Raw genomic sequence first — 14289 nt, forward strand, 5'->3', positions numbered from 1 at the left:
CCTCAAGACTCAAGATTAGGTGTAATTTTCCCGCTCACTTCTTAGCTGGTATAAGTCAGCACCGACCCTCAAGCTGAAGATTGTCTTCGATGACCTTTGTTGCTATTTCAGTTGGATACCAACCAGGAGTTCCATCGACTTACTAACTCACTGCGTGTCCCATATGGTCTAGCAAACACCGTGAGTGCCTCTTGAAGCCGTGGTCTACACGTCTCCCCCGAAGATCCTTCAACTGAATACGGAAGATCGACGCCTTCTTCAGAAGCCCCAGACAGGATCGCAAGGCAGAATCTCAGAGTTTTTTTTTCCGAAACCCCCGATGAGAAATCTTAAGGGTTCGTCTTCCACTAAAAGTTGGAGCTAACCTAAAAAATTTCACCCTTTCCAAAACACCGTTGGAAACTTGGGATGCGTTAACTCTCCTTGAAGCTGTGGATTGTACATTGCCCCCCCCCCTGAAGGTGTTTCCACTCAAGACGGGAGATCAATGGCTTCTTCAAAAAAAAACGACCGACAAGACCCGTGGCCGAAGCTAAGAGTTTTTAAATCCCCCCCCCCCCCCCCGATGAACAATTTTAAGGGTGGAAGACTTCGCCTTCCACTAAAATTTTAAGCTAACTCTAAAAAGTTTTCAACCCTGCTAAACGCGCCATTGGGATACACTACTTCCCCAGAATCGTGAGATCCCCTAAGACAGTTAAGAAGTTTCAGATCGAACACCTGCATGGAGTAGTCAACCTCTTCACGAACTTGCCCTCAGCAGAAAAATCTACCGTGTCTCTCAGAAGCTGAAGTTGCGACCCTCTCAACAACGGCACATCTACAGAAGAATGGAGTCTAACTTTAGTTAAACTTTACAACCCCTCTTGTTCTACGCTTAGTAATCTCGGGACGAGATTATTTTAAGGGTGGAAGAGTCTGTCACACCCCAACTTTTGCAACCTTGATTAGTTGTTCATATTGCAAAAATTAGGGGGAACGAAAACTTTTTCTTAAGACTAATTAGATGAATTGCCTTGATCTGTTTGTAATGATGAGTTGTTTTGATCTGTTGGTAGATGTATTGTCTTGTTTTTCTTGTTGAGTTTTGTCTTCAGCTACCTCAAGGAACAACACCCCTAGTGGTAAAACAAACAACTCACCTAATAAAACACATGTGTGGCTTAGGAAAAATTGTTTTCTTTCTTACTACACCAAACCTCTCTACTTATGGCAACCTGAGTGTGCCACCTTGAAGTTCCTCTTGGTGTTCTAAATCTAGCTCAAATCATCCTGGAATCAAAACTTGGAATCATCTACTCCTTATCATATCTTTCCCTTGCCATCTAAAGCAATGCACTTGGTCCTAGACCTACCTTGTCATGAGCAATTCCCAACCATGTCTTTGCCTTAGACCAGATCATTCAGATACCCACTCATCTTGGTTGATTCTGAAGCCAAGTCAACAATCTGTTCTGGCAGGCTTATAAGATTCCAACTTTGGCAGTTGATCTCTAAGCACCCAAAATTGTTTTTGGTGGCCTCAATGCATGGATCTCATCTGTGCATCACCCTCTACAACTCCAACATCTAGCATGTCCCATTCTACCCTTGCAACTCTTATATTCGCTTGATCTGGTATCCTATCCAATGTTTCAGCACCAGATTACTTCTTCCACTTTTACCTCTTGTGTTTATTTTAATTCAAGTTTAATCTTCACAAAACCAAGAGTGGGAATTATGGGTACATTTTGTAGCCACCATCTACCCTTGAGAACACTCCTCCCTAAATTAGTTTTCTTTCTCAAAAACCCTATTGTTTTTCCTTCTCTAGTTTTGATCACAAAACTACTTCTAGTATTGTAAAATCATTTCAGGATATTTCTTCAAAGAAAACAAGGAACTGAGATGGGTTTTTGTTTTTCATCCCATTTCTACCAAGTACTGATTTCTAAAACATTACTTTATATTTTGCTTTCTTTTTAACAAAAGGCTTGTTTATGGTACCTATACCATTTCTTATTTTTCCTCCTGCTTATTTTACATTTGAGAAAAAAAACTCTACTTTACTTGAGAAGGTAAGTAGAACATTTTAAACTCCTATGTTCCAACTAGTTTCTCTCAAAATTTTCAAAATTTCATTCCACTTGAGTTCATTCCCAATTGTCCCTAGACAATTGAGATGTTTCAAATACATTTCAAATGAATTTTATTTCAAATGGCAACTCTTGCACATCTTATGCACATCTCTGATCTACCATATTGTATCCCCTCATCCTCCAATTCTTGATCAAATGGATGATCATTTGATACTTTCAAATGAACTCTCTTCAAATAACCCTAGACTCAGGGAGTAATTCAAACCACTCCCCATTTACCTCTTATTTGAAGAACAACTTGTATTTCATCATACCCATCTCACTACTCTATTCTTTTCCATCATCACCTTGATCTCATGAATTGATGATTTATGTGACCATATTCATCTTTGGTATTGTATGTTTATTTCCATCACTATCCTTCTAAACCCTGGGCTTCACCATCATCTCTTAGACAAATCTTTTATTAGGTCAAAATGCCACCACCATCTATTTTGGCCCTTGTGCATTAATATCACTTTGCCTAAATTCTATATCTTTTTAGGCCACCATTTTAGTAATTTGTGAGGCACTCAACCTTGGGTGTCATGCATGTGTAGCAATGTTCTCTTGTTGATCACTTGTGCATGGCCAAAAATATGTGGCCGGCCATGCCATGGCACACATGCATCATGCCTCTCCATTTCCCTCTCTCTCACATAATTACTCCACCTTGGGAAGCCTCTCACTCTTGTCCCTTCCCAATACCACTAATAATTTCAGCTTGGGTCAAATTCTTCTCTCACAAGCCAGCCACCCACCTCCACCAATCAATGAGGAGGCTGCCACCACACTCTCCCTCTATAAAAGCCCTTGGCCGGCCACCCCCTCCTCTTTTCTTCTCATTTTCTTCACTCTCCACTCATTCCTCCACTTTACCCACTCCTTCCCCTTCTTCTTCCCACGAGCTGCTGCTCCCCCTAGCTTCCATGGCCGGCCATGGCCATGGAAATCATCCAAGATGCAGCTCCCCTTCTCCCTCAAGCTCCGCCTCACCATGAGAGCATCTCTCTCTCTCTTTTCCCCTAACCCTAGCTGATTTCCTCTCCTTTTTCCCTTTTCCTCTCTTGCTGAGATTGGATCTTGATGCAGGTGCATGTTGAACCAAGCATGGAGAAGGTTGAGCAATCCTCAGATCTGAAGTCTTTGACCAAAGTTCGTGCAAAACCTTGCAGTAATTTCTACAATCTTGCTGTTTCAGATTCTACTCGATCTTGTAAAATCCGTCAAAAATCGGGTATAGCTCATAATCGAGTGATTCAAAGTTCCACGGGTAACCAGAGAAAAGATCTACAACTTGCCATTGGTTTCATCCTCAAATTAGTTGAAGATTTTCCTGAGTAAATAAAGTATGAAAACATGCAGATTCACTGTTTGTTAGATTTAAATTGTTTTACAAAACATTTTTGGGAAAACTCAACTTTGAGTGAGAGACCTCTGTTATAGCTTCATTTTGCTGTTGTTTTCACTTCAAAGGCCCTCTTAAAACTGAAATGGTGCACAGATCAAGTTTTGGTCAGATCTGATTTTGTCTGTTTACACCAGGAGGTTGGAGATGAATTTGCGAGTGAAACCAATTGCATTAGAACCGTATTGTCAATACCTTTCAGATGCAGCTCACCTCATATTTTTAAGATTTTTATACAATTTTTGGCATACAGATCTTGTTTTCTGTACAGTCAGATTCAAGCAAATTCCTAAAATTGTAGGTTTAACCTTTTTTGAGTGATTCCAATTGGGTTAGTCTTGTATTAGTACTGGCCATATAGGAAAAATACTTTTTAGTCTCTGTCCATGCATATTGGTTACTAATAATAACATGAGTGTGCTACATGAATTGTTGAACTATAACTTTTTTGGGTTATTTTAAAACCGTTGACCAACTCTTTTATTAGAAATGGGCAACCTTTGTTTTATGCTTGCAAAACAAAACCTCTGCAACTTAGCATTAGTTCTATTGTTTTGCTTAAGATTTTAAAAGGTGTGGTATCTTGCTTGCTTCCTATTTTTGGGTATAGTGTTAAGTGTGCAAATTAAATTAGGAAAACTGATTTCTACTTTTCCAAAAATGTTTGAAAATATCATGAGAATGTTTTTGATGCCAAACTATCAACACCCGGATTTTTAAGTCCAGATGCCTATTATGCCGTACATCGCAATCCCAGGAATATTGTTTTTGCGAGACATAATAGATTGATATCACAGAACATCATTCATTACATACCATGATCGTCTTACATCAAAGGATCACATGATCCAGTCTTAATACAACATAGTGGATCTAGAGATCCTATTACAAAACACATAGCGGAAGTGAAGTAGCGGTTGTGGTCCATCTGCTCCACAGGCAACTGTTGACGTCAGGAGTAGTCCTAGTTATCATAGACGTCCTGCTGTCCATCTTCACGGTACTGGTGCTCCTCTTCATAGTCTGGCCATTTGAATAGCCAGGGACACAGCCATGAGTACTTTAAAGTACTCGCAAACTAATACTATTGTAAGCACTATCAACTATATCAATGGAGTTCTGAGCTCTAGGTTTATTTGCATAAAGCCAATTTTACTTAGTAATAAAAGACTCTTCATTTGCCTAACTTAACTCAAGTGGGAACATTAGTGTCATTCCCACAACGCTGTTGTGATTCAAGTCAAATTCATCTTTCAAGTACAAATCCCAAGTCACCAGTCACATGTAACATTTTTGAAAAGTTCTGATGACGGAACAGTATGGCCTTTCCAACCGTCCATAACCGTGGACACGGCTATTCGAATAGATTTACACTCTGCAGAGGTTGTACACTTGTGCCACAACTTTTGATTACATCCGTCAGGGATAGCCCTGAATAATCATACTCAGTATGCGGATCATCAACCATAACCTTTCACCTTCATACCCTAGTATAGGCACCTCTCCCCATGAGCTTGGCCTCCCAGTGATAACCACCTGCTATCCTGGGAACTGCACATGGCTTGGGCCGGACATTCACCTCTTTTCAACGTCGTTTCTTTTGATTGTGGAGGCAGCTTTCGGCATAACCCCTATGACGCTTGTTTAGAGGGAACCCATACTAAAGTACATAAGCTTCCAGCTAAGCCCTACCCATAATCAGGTATTGTGGGGGTACTAAATAATTGGAAAGGTATCGCATCCGAACGCAACCATCAGTTTTTATCAAATTCACCTCGTCATTCAGTGGTCATATTCACCTTCAAAACTTTTCAAATCCCTTTCATTTTTACAATTCCCAACTAGAGTAGGCCATTTTACCTTTAGCACTAGCAACTAGTCATGAGGGGTGCTAACTAATTTGTAGCTATCTAGGCTAAGTTTGATGCTCTTGTACTACTCCATACTTAGACCAAAGTTAACTATAAAAGGAAGCTTTAATAATCAAAGTAAAAGCTTGGATAGGAAAAACTTGGGATTCATCCCGAGCATAAAGTAATAGGTAAGTGTGCCTTGCTCTGGTAGAGCTTTGCACTTTGCAAGAATATTAGCTTGCCTTGGTTGGTATACTGATCAAAGTGGTCTTCCTCTTCCTGGCAATAGACCTCCTCGTCCTGGTACTCCTCTGTACTAGCGTCTAAAAACGGATACGAGGTAACAATCACCAATCAACTCTTAAGAGCTAGACTAAGCACACACAAGGTTCACACAAGCTATTCCATTATCACCATATTACTAAAATGTTGGTTGACTTTGGTTTTCTTCTTAAGGAGAAATAATTTCCTCTCATTACAAATATTGAATTAGGGTTTCTCTTTAAGTCTGTGAGAAAATAATTTCCTCTCATTGAATCTTGTTAAGATTTAAATTCCTCAAATAAATAAGGTATGAACCCATGTTGACCAAGGTCAACCATTCATAACCATCATTTGAGAAAATGATTTAAATGAGGTAGAGTACCTCATACAATTTAACACTACCATACTTATGATTTAACATCACCAAATAATTCTATATGAGATTGAGTAGACCATGGTCACCACCTCATATTAAGTTACTTGGGACAAGGTTTAAATGAGAGCAAGCCTCTCATAAGATTTAAAAATAGTTTTGGACAATATCATTTGACTAGAAATAGCCATAAAGCCATTTTCTATTCTAGCCCATGATCATACAAAGTAACCATGTGATATATTTGCATAAACAATTAAAGGGTTTGAAATGTGAATCATATCAATTGGATTCACCTCAAAATTCATTTTGGGCGATTTTATAAATTTCTTTGAATTCTGAAAACTCTCTGACTTGTTATTTTTGTCACATTAATTCTACAAAAGATTTTGGTTTGAATCCAGTGTGGTTGGATAGAGCTTTTCATAAGCTTTCCAACAATATAAAGTTGGTCAAATTTGGTTTGGTAGATTTTGTTTTATTTAAATTCAAAGAGGACACCAGTAAGCAATTTAAAGGATTTGATTTAAACTAAATTTGAATTAAGGGGCCACGCGGGAAAAGAAATGGGCCGGCCCAGCTTCGCGCTGATGCTCAGCGGGCCGTCTGATGGGGTGGGTCCCACGTGTCAGTGCGTTTAAAACGCCAAAGCGGTATGGGGGAAGGAGGGGCGTTGGATTAAAAGGGAGATCGACGGGCGAGGTTCATCGTCGTCTCCGACGAGAGGGGACTCACTGGCGGTGAGGGTTTGATGCGGGCGAGCTCACCGGCGGTCGGCGAGGCGGTGCGTCGGTGCAGGAGGAGGTTGTCGATGACGGGGAAGCTGCTGGTACAAACGGCGGCTCCAGAGGTGGCAGCAATCATCGGCTTCTTCTGCAGCACCGCCGCGGGCTCCGGCGAGCGATTGGGCGGCTGTGGCGACTAATGTGGAGTGGAGAGGGTGCGAGGAAGCTCAGAGAGGAGAGGGGAGTGGATGGGTGTGCTCTGATGAGGAAGGGGAGGCTCCTTTTTATAGGCGCGAGAGGTGCCCGTGGGGGTGCGATGAAGTCGACCATGGCGGCGACGATTGGGACGGCGAAGGGGCAAGGCGACTTGCGCGTGAGCTTCCTGGTCTCAAGGCGGTGCTAGGGAGCGTGATGGCGAGGACAGGGGTGGTCGGGGTAGCTCTGGCGAGGGCGATGCCGTGCGGCACGGTGGCGGAAACATGGTGACGATGGCGACGGCTACGGCGCTCGCGCGGGCACGGGAGCGTGTCTGGCAGATTGCTGTCGTCCAGGTGGGTGCAGGTGAGAAGGGAGAGGGCGAGAGGGGGCCTGAGTTGACGGCGCGTCCAGAGCGTGTCTGGCGCGCGCTCTGGCACGTTCTGGGGGTCGCGGACACGACGCGTTCCTGGCGCTGCAGGGTTCCTCGTCGACCAAAGCTAGTCCAGGCAGGTTCAGTAGGTTGTGGGGAAGCAAGGGGACATGGTTGCTGAGGCTAGCAAGGTGAGGTGGCTAGGGTGTCATGGCATGGCCGGCATGGCATGGCATTGTCATGTCTGCCTAGTTTGCTAGGGTTGCTATGCTGTGGCTTGGGTGAGAGGGGACCAGGGAACCAAGTGAGATCAAGTGGTGTGCAGAAATTGGGCCAACACTATTTCAAATAGTGGAATTTGATTTAGTGTGATCCTTGCCCACCAAGTGCTTGATGTAATGGCCGCATGAAGGAAAATTTTGAATTTTGGTTTGCATTTTGGTGGGGTTGATTCTTATCATCAAAGGAACACAATGGTGGTGGTGGGGTGCAAAGTTGAGTGGTTTTGTGAAAAACCAAAAAGGGGATGATCTTCTCTTTGTTTCAAGGTTGCCACTGGTCACTTTTATAATAAGCAATGGAGGCAGAGTCAACCATGGTGGTCAACACAAAAAGTGTTCATCTTGATGAGGTCTTGGATGAGGTGCAAAGAGTTGACAAAGTTTAGTTTAGAAAACTCTTAATACCAGGGCTCAAAGTGAGTAAGATGTTAAAAGTGTCACATATGACAATTATCATACGTGACTTGGTTTTTGATTTTCTCTTGATTTGATTTGGGTTTTCTTGATTCACAAAGTGTGAATAAGTGTTTAGTAACATTCCATAAGCAATGGCACAAGCCAAATTGTCCTAGGTCAAAGTTTTGCAAAATGTCCATAAGCCCATGTGTGTGTTGAATTGGATTTTTCTTATTTTTCTATTTTGGTTCACTTGATCCAATTGGGCATGTGTTAGGGTCTATTTAGGGTTAGGTTGAGTTGGATAAAGGTTTCCAACCATTTGGGTAAGGTATGAGGGCATAGGGCAAGATTTGCCATTATGGCTATGTGCCACATATGCCTCCATGCACTTTGTTATTTATTTTTGGTTTCACCTTGAATTTGGTTGGTAAGTGGTAGGTTGGTTTTGTTGAGGTAATCCAAACCATCTACACAAGGTAGACATGGCCTAGTTCACCCTTCGCCAAAATAGCCATAGGCTTCCCTAGGCCTTTTCTTTTTAGAATAAAACCTTTTTATTTTGCTTTCTCCTGGAGGATTAAAAGAAGGGTGAGGTTTAGGGTTTAAGAACATTTCAAAGTAGTTCACATAAGAATTTTGGCAACAACACAATTATCAAGCATAAGCACTATGCATAGCACCTTATTTAATAAAAAGTTTTGTTGGTTCTCATTTTTGGAAAAAAAAGGGGAAATTCATTTTCTCTTTGTTTTAAAATTTGGGATGTTACAAACCCTTCCCCCTTAAACAAATCTCGTCCCGAGATTTTAAGAAAAGTTAGGTTCCTAAGAGAGATTGGGCAATTGGGTTAACAGGAAAACATACTTGGCATGGCATGAGGTGCTTCCGGTGCTTCTGTTGCATTCATGTGGTAGAGACGGCCGTTGTGGTTGTTCTGGTTCCTTCTGGCTGCAAAACGGCGCTGTTGCTGGGCAGGTGCAGCAGGGTTGGTGGCAGTCTTGGCTATCCTTTTGGGGCACTCATTGGAGTAGTGTCCCACCACACCACACTCGTAACAAGTTATTGTTGACTTGTCCTTTGGGGTGACGGGGATGGCATTGCTTCCAGTCCTCGGGCCAGTATTGGTGGTGTTGTTGTTCCCATTGTTGTTGTTGCTGTGGTGGTTGTTGTTGTTGTTGTGATTGTTGTTGTTGTTGCCTCCGGGCTTCGGGGGTCCTCCATTGTTGTTGGTGTAGCTTGGGTGGTATGTCTGAGCAGTTGGCCTGTTGTTTCTTGGGGCAAATCCTCCAGTTGAATTGTTGCGGTACTTCTGTGTATGGTGGGGTCCATTCTGGTTCATCATCCTGCGCTTGCAGTTCTCGTTGGCTTGATGCAGCTTCCCTTCCATCTGTATGGCTGAGTCCACAAGGGCTTCCAAGTCAGCGAACGGAATGTTCACTAACACAGTTTGCATTTCGTCATGCAGTCCATTCAGAAATCTCTCCTTCCTCTTCTCGGTGGGATCGGTCTCATCGGGGGCATACCTTGACAGTGTGAGGAACCTGTCGCGGTATTCTACCACCGACATCCTACCCTGCTTGAGTTCCCGAAACTCGTCTCTCATCTTCTTAATCAGTCCTTGGGGCACATGGTATTTGCTAAACTTGAGCTTGAAGTCCTCCCAGGTCATCATTTCTCCCGCATTCATTGCACGGGCACTTGTCCACCAGGCTCTGGCAGGTCCTGATAGGTAATGGGTGGCAAATAGTACTTTCTCTGCGGCTTCTACTCCCGCAACTTCCAGGTTGTTCTCCATGGTTTGAAGCCAGTCATCTACGTCAAGTGGCTCTTCAGTCTTGCTAAACATCGGAGGGTTTGTATTTTGGAAATTCTTCAGCTTTGACCCCGGGTGGTCATTATGTCCATGTCCTTGGTTGTTCTGAGCTAGTTGTTGCAGTGCGGCAAGGTTGGCTTGTCGCTCAGCTCTTTCAGCTTCTCGGTCTGTCATCATCATCTGCAGCATCTACATCATTGCATCCTGATTTGCGCTACGGGTTGGAGGGGCCATCTGAACATTGAGGTCGATGATAGGATAAGAGGGAAATTTCTATGGTTTGTTTTGTTTAAAGTTCGAAAAGTTCAAAACTTGAAAACTTGAGAAGTGTTGAGGGGGTAAAAACCAACAACACTTTTTCATTCATACCAAACCATCATACCTTACAAAGCTAACACACCGTTGGTTTTAAGAACCATTCATTCATTCTACGATACCAGGGACAGGATACAAAACTCACACTTAGTGCTCTCTTGCTACGAATTTACGCAAGTGCTCTAGTGATACTACTCTTCATCTGGAATGGTGGTTTCTTCGTCTTCATAGGCGAGATGCTTGTCGTTAGTATAAGGCACGGATGCTGTCCAATTCCTTGCGGGTCTTGTACAGCATGAAGTCCAGATATGCAACGTAGTGGTTCAGCTCCGGGTGCGGGGGCATGGTTATTGGCCTTCCCATGGGGTCATGTCTTGGGTAGTAGATGAAGCGAGTGTCTTTGAGCTTGTTCTCATTCTGTCCGCACAGACGGGCAATTGCTTCTTGCATAGCTCTGACTATTTCTTCCTTCCAAGTGTTTCCCGTTACAGAAAACCAAATGGTTTCCCATATTGGGGCTCCAAGCTTTCCTCTCAGATCTGCAGTAACTTCCCACCGAGGTTGTCTTCCCGATGAATTGTGGAGTGGCACTCCAAAGAACTCGGGATACGGGCGTCCTAGATATTCAACTAGTCGCTTCAAATCCTTCTCAAACATTAGGTTTCCTCCGTGACCAAGCTGATAGGACTCACATTTGTACTCCATCTGTGAGCAATTAGGATGAGTAAGTTAGAGAAGTGTCAAGCGTGCAAAATTTTATGTAGGATTCCAAGGAAAAAAAGAGCATGGGTTTCTCATTTTGAAAAGCTCTCGAGGGTAAGAGTAAGAATAAGTTTTCATAAATATTCACTTCATTTGGTTTTGAAACCAAGCTTTTCAGACGTCCCTTCTAACTAGGGTCTCCTAAGGTCAAACAATGGCTCTGATACCAACTTGTCAACACCCGGATTTTTAAGTCCAGATGCCTATTATGCCGTACATCGCAATCCCAGGAATATTGTTTTTGCGAGACATAATAGATTGATATCACAGAACATCATTCATTACATACCATGATCGTCTTACATCAAAGGATCACATGATCCAGTCTTAATACAACATAGTGGATCTAGAGATCCTATTACAAAACACATAGCGGAAGCGAAGTAGCGGTTGTGGTCCATCTGCTCCACAGGCAACTGTTGACGTCAGGAGTAGTCCTAGTTATCATAGACGTCCTGCTGTCCATCTTCACGGTACTGGTGCTCCTCTTCATAGTCTGGCCATTTGAATAGCCAGGGACACAGCCATGAGTACTTTAAAGTACTCGCAAACTAATACTATTGTAAGCATTGTCAACTATATCAATGGAGTTCTAAGCTCTAGGTTTATTTGCATAAAGCCAGTTTTACTTAGTAATAAAAGACTCTTCATTTGCCTAACTTAACTCAAGTGGGAACATTAGTGTCATTCCCACAACGCTGTTGTGATTCAAGTCAAATTCATCTTTCAAGTACAAATCCCAAGTCACCAGTCACATGTAACATTTTTGAAAAGTTCTGATGACGGAACAGTATGGCCTTTCCAACCGTCCATAACCGTGGACATGGCTATTCGAATAGGTTTACACTCTGCAGAGGTTGTACACTTGTACCACAACTTTTGATTACATCCGTCAGGGATAGCCCTGAATAATCATACTCAGTATGCGGATCATCAACCATAACCTTTCACCTTCATACCATAGTATAGGCACCTCTCCCCATGAGCTTGGCCTCCCAGTGATAACCACCTGCTATCCTGGGAACTGCACATGGCTTGGGCCGGACATTCACCTCTTTTCAACGTCGTTTCTTTTGATTGTGGAGGCAGCTTTCGGCATAACCCCTATGACGCTTGTTTAGAGGGAACCCATACTAAAGTACATAAGCTTCCAGCTAAGCCCTACCCATAATCAGGTATTGTGGGGGTACTAAATAATTGGAAAGGTATCGCATCCGAACGCAACCATCAGTTTTTATCAAATTCACCTCGTCATTCAGTGGTCATATTCACCTTCAAAACTTTTCAAATCCCTTTCATTTTTACAATTCCCAACTAGAGTAGGCCATTTTACCTTTAGCACTAGCAACTAGTCATGAGGGGTGCTAACTAATTTGTAGCTATCTAGGCTAAGTTTGATGCTCTTGTACTACTCCATACTTAGACCAAAGTTAACTATAAAAGGAAGCTTTAATAATCAAAGTAAAAGCTTGGATAGGAAAAACTTGGGATTCATCCCGAGCATAAAGTAATAGGTAAGTGTGCCTTGCTCTGGTAGAGCTTTGCACTTTGCAAGAATATTAGCTTGCCTTGGTTGGTATACTGATCAAAGTGGTCTTCCTCTTCCTGGCAATAGACCTCCTCGTCCTGGTACTCCTCTGTACTAGCGTCTAAAAACGGATACGAGGTAACAATCACCAATCAACTCTTAAGAGCTAGACTAAGCACACACAAGGTTCACACAAGCTATTCCATTATCACCATATTACTAAAATGTTGGTTGACTTTGGTTTTCTTCTTAAGGAGAAATAATTTCCTCTCATTACAAATATTGAATTAGGGTTTCTCTTTAAGTCTGTGAGAAAATAATTTCCTCTCATTGAATCTTGTTAAGATTTAAATTCCTCAAATAAATAAGGTATGAACCCATGTTGACCAAGGTCAACCATTCATAACCATCATTTGAGAAAATGATTTAAATGAGGTAGAGTACCTCATACAATTTAACACTACCATACTTATGATTTAACATCACCAAATAATTCTATATGAGATTGAGTAGACCATGGTCACCACCTCATATTAAGTTACTTGGGACAAGGTTTAAATGAGAGCAAGCCTCTCATAAGATTTAAAAATAGTTTTGGACAATATCATTTGACTAGAAATAGCCATAAAGCCATTTTCTATTCTAGCCCATGATCATACAAAGTAACCATGTGATATATTTGCATAAACAATTAAAGGGTTTGAAATGTGAATCATATCAATTGGATTCACCTCAAAATTCATTTTGGGCAATTTTATAAATTTCTTTGAATTCTGAAAACTCTCTGACTTGTTATTTTGGTTTGAATCCAGTGTGGTTGGATAGAGCTTTTCATAAGCTTTCCAACAATATAAAGTTGGTCAAATTTGGTTTGGTAGATTTTGTTTTATTTAAATTCAAAGAGGACACCAGTAAGCAATTTAAAGGATTTGATTTAAACTAAATTTAAATTAAGGGGCCACGCGGGAAAAGAAATGGGCCGGCCCAGCTTCGCGCTGATGCTCAGCGGGCCGTCTGACGGGGTGGGTCCCACGCGTCAGTGCGTTTAAAACTCCGAAGCGGTATGGGGGAAGGAGGGGCGTTGGATTAAAAGGGAGATCGACGGGCGAGGTTCGTCGTCGTCTCCGACGAGAGGGGACTCACTGGCGGTGAGGGTTTGATGCGGGCGAGCTCACCGGCGGTTGGCGAGGCGGTGCGTCGGTGCAGGAGGAGGTTGTCGATGATGGGGAAGCTGCTGGTACAAACGGCGGCTCCAGAGGTGGCGGCAATCGTCGGCTTCTTCTGCAGCACCGCCGCGGGCTCCGGCGAGCGATTGGGCGGCTGTGGCGACTAATGTGGAGTGGAGAGGGTGCGAGGAAGCTCAGAGAGGAGAGGGGAGTGGATGGGTGTGCTCTGATGAGGAAGGGGAGGCTCCTTTTTATAGGCGCGAGAGGTGCCCGTGGGGGTGCGATGAAGTCGACCATGGCGGCGACGATTGGGACGGCGAAGGGGCAAGGCGACGTGCGCGTGAGCTTCCTGGTCTCAAGGCGGTGCTGGGGAGCGTGATGGCGAGGACAGGGGTGGTCGGGGTAGCTCTGGCGAGGGCGATGCCGTGCGGCACGGTGGCGGAAACATGGCGACGATGGCGACGGCTACGGCGCTCGCGCGGGCACGGGAGCGTGTCTGGTGGATTGCTGTCGTCCAGGTGGGTGCAGGTGAGAAGGGAGAGGGCGAGAGGGGGCCTAAGTTGATGGCGCGCGGCGATGCACTGGCGCGTCCAGAGCGTGTCTGGCGCGCGCTCTGGCACGTTCTGGGCGTCGCGGACACGACGCGTTCCCGGCGCTGCAGGGTTCCTCGTCGACCAAAGCTAGTCCAGGCAGGCTCAGTAGGGTGTGGGGAAGCAA

This window comes from Lolium perenne, chromosome 3 (genome assembly GCF_019359855.2).
Source record: "Lolium perenne isolate Kyuss_39 chromosome 3, Kyuss_2.0, whole genome shotgun sequence".
NCBI lineage: Eukaryota > Viridiplantae > Streptophyta > Magnoliopsida > Poales > Poaceae > Lolium > Lolium perenne.